The sequence below is a fragment of the Coregonus lavaretus genome (genome assembly GCF_964263955.1).
Source record: "Coregonus lavaretus genome assembly, chromosome: 18".
Classification (NCBI taxonomy): domain Eukaryota; kingdom Metazoa; phylum Chordata; class Actinopteri; order Salmoniformes; family Salmonidae; genus Coregonus; species Coregonus lavaretus.
This window is the reverse complement of record NC_140005.1, coordinates 38,760,526-38,769,135: the sequence shown is the minus strand read 5'-3', so window position 1 is coordinate 38,769,135 and position 8,610 is coordinate 38,760,526.

The following is an 8,610-nucleotide window of genomic DNA, read 5'->3' as shown; positions in this document are numbered from 1 at the left end:
ATGACAAGTGGATTATATACCAAACATATTTGATATTTCTGTCAGTTAAACCATCCATTTAATAAAAATAGAGGCAGTCATTTTTTATTTTATATATACTGTCTATATAAAAACAATCTTCCGATTTATCCTACCAAGCAGGAACGCGTTGTCGTTTGTCTCTAATAATAATGTGATTGCGGCCCGCAATTCGGGGCTCCCCCCCTTGGTTGTTGCAGTAATGTCCCCCCTCCCCTGTCGAGCATGCCATCTTGATTGCCTCGAGCAAGCCATCTTCATGTTTGTTTGACACTGGATTTCCCCTGATTGTCTATCATGCGATTTAAACAATTTGGTCAAAAGGGAAATAAAAGTATGCAAGCTTCAACAGAAAGTATGCACAAGGGCCTCTCGAGTTGCACAGCGGTCTAAGGCACTGCATTGCAGTGCTAGAGGCGTTACTACAGACCCGGGTTCATTCCCGGGCCAACTGGCTGTGGCCGGCGCACAATTAGCCCAGCGTCGTGAGGGTTTGGCAGGGTGGGCTTTACTTGGCTCATCGCACCTATGGGGGATTTATTATTTTTATAATTGATGGGATGACTAACTTAGAAAGAATGCATTCTTGACAGGGCTAATGTAGGTTGTGTCACCTGGCAAGCTGTGATTGATGTGAAGAGCTGTTTTAGGGGATAAGATAAGATAATAATTTATGTCTCCAAATACTAGACTATACTGGTTCTTTGTGATCTGTGAACCTTCCTTGGACGTAGGAATGGTGTCTAGGGGAGCTGGCTCTTCTCACTATGACAGGTTGTTATGATAAACTTATGCCTGGCAACCGGGATGCGCTAAGAGGCGGGTAACAGCCAGTGCGCCAACGGATAGGCTGAGTAAGTCTAAACCACGCTCAAGTCTCTACTCTGATTGGCCAGCAGAGAGGTGGGAAACTCTCTCTCTGTCAGAGTATTTGAGGAAGAACCTGGAGCAATGGATTTAGTTCTCTGAATGCCCTGCGAGGTATTTCAAGGAGCCCGTATATACGAAACATCATATTTACCATTGAAGGTTATTGCATTAATTAAAATAACTAGTATATCTTAGAAGTCGTGTTGACCTCTTTTGTTCCTAATGCCAGATTTGAATTGACACAACTTTGACACACCCTAGCAACTCTTTGTGGCGGGTCAGGTGCCTGCAGGCTGACCCCAGTCGCCAATTGAACAGTGTTTCCTCCAACACATTGGTGCGGCTGGCTTCTGGGTTAAGCTGGTGGGTGTTAAGGAGCGTGGTTAGGCGGGTCATGTTTCGGAGGTCGCATGACTCTGCCTTTGTCTCTCCCGAGCCAGTTGGGGAGTTGCAGTGATGAGAAGAAATCTAAAAGGGGGGTTAAAAAATATATATAAAAGAAAGTATGCACAAAACTATGATGCAATCACATAGAAAATCTGAACTAGCTACTGCTGCTTCTAGATAGTCACAAATAATTGGTAACTAGCTACACACAAAGACATTAGTTTTAGGTCATTTCTGCCTGTTTAACTAGCTTTCCAGCTAGATTATTTCAATTCACAGATAGCTATCTGATAATTATGAAGTAAAATGTTTGCTTTGTGTATATCTTGTTTAGTCTCTATTGTTGCCAATGTCCTGTCTGGAAGAACGTTCAGTGAACGGAGAGGTGCAGTGTGAGGTAATACAGTAGGGGGAGAGTAATGTAATCTCAAATGTAATGTTTTATGCGTTTTCCACACTCTCATCCTCACAAGAATGTACTCAAGAGAACGTCCTCAGAGAATTAGAGTGTGGAGCATGGTATTATGCATATTGAGAAACACCCACTGTCTGTCCTGCTGAGTTTTGATGCAGAGTCTTTACCCACCAACGTCAAGTTAGGATGTGTCATTAATCCCTTGAGAGCTTTTGTCCCGCACCCATTACAGTGTTTAAGGTGCCAAGCTCAAATCAAATCAAATTGTATTTGTCACATGCTTCGTAAACAACAGGTGTAGACTAACAGTGAAATGCTTACTTACGGGTCCTTTTCCAACAATGCAGAGTTAAGATAAAGATACAAAATAAAATACAAAACTATGCTTATGGTCATGTTACAGCAGTTTATTATTTTAAAAACGTATGGTCATGTTGCAGTAGTGTGTAGTTTCCTGGATGTGAAAAGTGTGCAGGAGGGCATGAGACAAAGAAATGTGTAGTATCGGTGGAAAAAGCTGTGTATGTTAACTGTATTGATACGCATTGTGCTGGAGATCAAAAGTGTCCGAGAGAAAGGCAGGTTGAGATTGCCAGGATCAGAGTAGTACAGAGGTGGTTGTATGCTGAGGCTGTGAGAGTAGTAGAGGAAGATGGGTCCAGGGTGAGGGACCCTAAGAGGATCCCTGTGAGTAGGCCGAGACCAATAGAGAGTGATAGGAATAACATGTACTTCAGTAAGGTTGGTTTCTTAGCGTTCATAGCCATGGATATCAACTGTACGGCAGAAAGGAACATAAATCACAGAAAATTGATGTTGTGGTGGCAGCTGCAGAGAAGTACTTGGGTGTACGAGAATTTACTGCAGAGGATTTACAAGGTGTGTTGAACGATAGTGTCCCGTCCTCCCAGAAAGCCGGCCTGGTGTAGGATCAGATAGAGCCAAGTAGTGGAATAGTGGTGAAGTTTTAATGGGTGCAGGGGTAGTTGGTAGGGCATTTTTTATTCCCTTTTCCCCTTACCTTTTGTGTCACAAAGTGTAATGAATTTACACTCCAGAACAGTAGGCAGAAACTAAGGGCTACATAAGAGCAATAGCCTCACAGTAGGTGGCGGTGTATGCACCTTTCCGTTGGTTGCGATCAGCCAATACAAATTTAAAGAAGAAGAAGAAATAAATAAATAAAATTATCTGAGTTTTGGGGAGCAAAGGACATTTCCTAGCTAGATAGCTACCTGTGTTGCACTCGCCTCCCTTCTGCTGCGTACCGGAGTTCTCCTAGCTAACTAGCTAGCGTAGCTAGCACACAGTGTCATTCGCTCCCGCCTGGAGAACACCTGTCCTTGTCATCGTTAACAGAACTGTGGGAAAACAGTGCTCGACAGGCGGGGGTGAAGTACACTGTCTCCCGGTGTGCTAGCTAGCTAGCTACCTATTCCGCCTTCTGCAGGAAGTGTACTGGTCCTAGCTAGTTAGTGTTGGGCCAGTATCCAAAACATTGCTGGTTCGGATACCGAAAGTGAAAAATATGTCGATGTGTTTTGGAGCAAGGCACTTAACCCTAATTTGGTACAGGGGTGCGGTATTACTATGGCTGACCCTGTAAAACAACACATTTCACTGCAACTCTCTGGTGAATGTGACAATAAAACAAATATATATATATATATATATATATATATATATATATATATATATATATATATTACTGCAACTATCTGGTGTATGTGACAATATTTTTTGGGTGGACGTCCGAAGGATTCCAGATAGCACGGACACTGAAAACTAGCCACATGTTTTTCCCACAGCATGTCATTACGTGCTGGCGCTGCTCTCCTCTCACTCACTCACTCAGCTGCCTGCTCTGCCTGCAGCACTCTCTCTCAAGAAAAAATTTAATCGCATCAAATTTTACTTGTCACATGCGCCGAATACAACAGGTGAAATGCTTACGGCGAAATGCTTACTTACGAGCCCTTAACCAACAACGAGGAGATAAAAAAATAAGAGTAGCAGCAGCATGTGTGAAGAGTGTGAAGGAAGACAGTGGCTTGCGAAAGTATTCACTCCACTTGGCATTTTTCCTATTTTGTTACCTTACAACCTGGAATTAAAATTGATTTTCTGGGGGGTTTGTATCATTTGATTTACACAACATGCCTACCACTTTGAAGATGCAAAATATTTCTCTTGAGGGTATGTCTCTATAACCTTGGCACATCTAGCCACTGGGATTTTTGCCCATTCTTCAAGGCAAAACTGCTCCAGCTCCTTCAAATTGGATGGGTTCCGCTGGTGTACAGCAATCTTTAAGTCATACCACAGATTCTCAATTGGATTGAGGTCTGGGCTTTGACTAGGCCATTCCAAGACATTTAAATGTTACCCCTTAAACCACTCGAAAGTTGCTTTAGCAGTATGCTTAGGGTCATTGTCCTGCTGGAAGGTGAAACTCCGTCCCAGTCTCAAATCTCTGGAAGACTGAAATAGGTTTCCCTCCAGAATTTCCCTGTATTTAGCACCATCCATCATTCCTTCCATTCTGACCAGTTTCCCAGTCCCTGCCGATGAAAAATATCCCCACAGCATGATGCTGCCACCACCATGCTTCACTGTGGGGATGGTGTTCTCGGGGTGATGAAAAATATACTTTCCTGCAACCCGCCTCACTCAATGTGGAACGGATTCTATTATTGACTTACCTTTTATCTAGAATCTAGAATCTCCAGTTGAAACTAGCTAGCCAGCTAACTAGCTACTTGCTATTAGCCACAGCTAGCGGTGTTTCACCCAGATCATTGGATTTTTTCCGCGGGATTAATTTTAATCACTGGACATTGATCACCGGATATTCGGCAAGTCTGCACAGCGCGTTATCGACCCAGAACATATCAGTTTTTCTGCCGGAATCACTGATTCTCTGGACCTTTAACTCCGGATTCATCGCTACCAGCTGGCTACAACAAAACGGACGTAGCACACGCTAGCCGTGGCCTCTTACTCACTAGCGCTTCACCACCGGACCTTATGATAACTCAGCTATACAGCTGATATCTGCTGGACTGTTCCTTTTTACGGTACTACACCCTGTTTATGTTTAGCCTCAGCCCAAACATGGTTAGTTTATTGTTGTTTCGGTTATTTCTAATTGTACTATATCACTGTAGACCCCCCAGCCTAGCTAAACCTGCCTTAGTTAGCTCCTTTGTCCCTCCGCCCATACACTCAGAGACAGACTCAATTGATGCCTCTAGAGATACTATCTCTTTCATTGTTACCCAACGCTTAGGTTTACCTCCACTTTACTCATATCCTTCCATATCCTTGTCTGTACATAATGCCCTGAATCTTTTCTATAACACCCGGAAATCTGCCCCCTTTATTCTATGTACCCAACGCACTAGAAGACCAGTTCTTAAAGCCTTTAGCCGTATCCTTATTCTAGTCCTCCTCTGTTCCTCTGGTGATGTAGAGGCTAACCCAGGGCCTGTAGCCCCCAGTATCACTCCTACTCCCCAGGAGCTATCATTTGATGACTTCTGTAATCGCAAAAGTCTTGGTTTCTTGCACATAAATATCAGAAGTCTACTTCCTAAGTTTGAGTTATTCACTGCGTTAGCACACTCTGCCAACCCTGATGTTCTAGCAGTGTCTGAATCCTGGCTCAGGAAGGCCACTAAAAATTCTGAAATTTCCATCCCCAACTATAACATTTTCCGTCTAGATAGAACTGCCAAAGGGGGTGGAGTTGCAATCTACTGTAGAGATAGCCTGCAGAGCTCTATCATACTATCCAGGTCTGTGCCCAAACAGTTTGAGCTTCTACTTCTAAAAATCCGCCTTTCCAGAAATAAGTCTCTCACTGTTGCCGCTTGCTACAGACCCCCCTCAGCCCCCAGCTGTGCCCTGGACACCATATGTGAATTGATTGCCCCCCATTTATCCTCTGAGTTTGTACTGCTTGGTGACCTAAATTGGGATATGCTTAATACCCCAGCCATCCTACAATCCAAGCTAGATGCCCTCAACCTCACGCAAATTATCAACGAACCTACCAGGTACAACCCTAAATCCTTAAACATGGGTACCCTCATAGATATCATCCTGACTAACATACCCTCTAAATACACCTCAGCTGTCTTCAACCAGGATCTCAGCGATCACTGCCTTATTGCCTGCGTCCGTAACGGGTCTGCGGTCAAACGACCACCCCTCATCACTGTCAAACGCTCCCTAAAACACTTTAGCGAGGAGGCCTTCCTAATTGACCTGGCCCAGGTATCCTGGATGGATATAGATCTCATTCCGTCAGTAGAGGATGCCTGGTTGTTCCTTAAAAGTAATTTCCTCTCAATCTTAAATAAACATGCCCCATTCAAAAAATACAGAACTAAGAACCGATATAGCCCCTGGTTCTCCTCAGACTTGACTGCCCTTGACCAGCACAAAAACATCCTGTGGCGTACAGCATTAGCATCAAATAGCCCCCGCGATATGCAACTTTTCAGGGAAGTTAGGAACCAATATACACAAGCAGTCAGGAAAGCAAAGGCTAACTTTTTCAAACAGAAATTTGCATCCTGTAGCACTAACTCCAAAAAGTTTTGGGATACTGTAAAGTCCATGGAGAATAAGAGCACTTCCTCCCAGCTGCCCACTGCACTGAGGCTAGGAAACACTATCACCACCGATAAATCTACAATAATCAAGAATTTCAACAAGCATTTTGCTACAGCTGGCCATGCTTTCCATCTGGCTACCACTAACCCGGCCACCAACTCTGCACCCTCTGCTGCAACTTGCCCATGCCCCCCCCGCTTCTCCTTCACACAAATTCAGACAGCTGATGTTTTGAAAGCGCTGCAAAATCTGGACCCCTACAAATCAGCTGGGCTAGACAATCTGGACCCTTTCTTTCTAAAACTAGCCGCCGAAATTGTCGCAACCCCTATTACTAGTCTGTTCAACCTCTCTTTCATAACGTCTGAGATCCCCAGAGATTGGAAAGCTGCCGCGGTCATCCCCCTCTTCAAAGGGGGTGACACTCTAGATCCAAACTGCTACAGACCTATATCCATCCTGCCCTGCCTTTCGAAAGTATTCGAAAGCCAAGTTAACAAAGAGATCACCGACCATTTCGAATACCACCGTACCTTCTCTGCTATGCAATCCGGTTTCCGAGCTGGTCACGGGTGCACTTCAGCCACGCTCAAGGTCCTAAACGATATTATAACCACGATTGATAATAGACAGTACTGTGCAGCCGTCTTCATCGACCTGGCCAAGGCTTTCGACTCTGTCAACCACCGCATTCTTATTGGCAGACTAAATAGCCTTGGTTTCTCAAATGACTGCCTCGCCTGGTTCACCAACTACTTCTCAGATAGAGTTCAGTGTGTCAAATCGGAGGGCCTGTTGTCTGGACCTATGGCAGTCTCTATGGGGGTGCCACAGGGTTCAATTCTTGGGCCGACACTTTTCTCCGTGTATATCAATGATGTCGCTCTTGCTGCTGGTGACTCTCAGATCCACCTCTACGCAGACGACACCATTTTGTATACATCTGGCCCTTCATTGGACACTGTGTTAACAAACCTCCAAACGAGCTTCAATGCCATACAACAATCCTTCAGTAGCCTTCAACTGCTCTTAAACACTAGTAAAACTAAATGCATGCTTTTCAATCGAACGCTGCTAGCACCCGCCCACCCGACTAGAATCACCACTCTCGACGGGTCTGACCTAGAGTATGTGGACAACTACAAATATCTAGGTGTCTGGTTAGACTGTAAACTCAACTTCCAGACTCACATAAAGAATCTCCAATCCAAAGTTAAATCTAGAATCGGCTTCCTATTTCGCAACAAAGCCTCCTTCACTCATGCTGCCAAACATGCCCTCGTAAAACTGACTATCCTACCGATCCTTGACTTCGGCGATGTCATTTACAAAATAGCCTCCAACACTCTACTCAGCAAATTGGATGTAGTCTATCACAGTGCCATCCGTTTTGTCTCCAAAGCCCCATACACTACCCACCACTGTGACCTGTACGCTCTTGTTGGCTGGTCCTCACTACATGTTCGTCGTCAAACCCACTGGCTCCAGGCCATCTATAAATCACTGCTAGGCAAATCCCCGCCTTATCTTAGCTCATTGGTCACCATAGCAGCACCCACCCGTAGTCTGCGCTCCAGCAGGTATATCTCACTGGTCATTCCCAAAGCCAACACCTCCTTTGGCCGCCATTCCTTCCAGTTCTCTGCTGCCAATGACTGGAACGAATTGCAAAAATCTCTGAAGCTGGAGACTCTTATCTCCCTCAATAACTTTAAGCATCAGTTGTCAGAGCACCTTACCGATCACTGCACCTGTACACAGCCCATCTGAAATTAGCCCACCCAACTACCTCATCCCTATATTGTTATTTATTTTGCTCTTTTGCACCCCAGTATCTCTATTTGCACATCATCTCTTGCACATCTAGCATTCCAGTGTTAATACTATTGTAATTATTCTGCACTATAGCCTATTTATTGCCTTACCTCCATAACTTGATACATTTGCACACACTGTATATATATTTTCTGTTGTATTTCTGACTTTATGTTTTTTTTACCCCATATGTAACTCTGTGTTGTTTTTATTGCACTACTTTGCTTTATCTTGGCCAGGTCGCAGTTGTAAATGAGAACCGGTTCTCAACTGGCTTACCTGGTTAAATAAAGGTGAAAAAAATAAAATAAAAATAATGAGAGGTGTAGCTTTTCCTTGATGGCCAAAAAGCTAAATTTTAGTCTCATCTGACCAGAGTACCTTCTTCCATATGTTTGGGGGAGTCTTCCACATGCCTTTCGGCGAACACCAAACGTGTTTGCTTATTTTTTTCTTTAAGCAATGGCTTTTCTCTGGCCACTCTT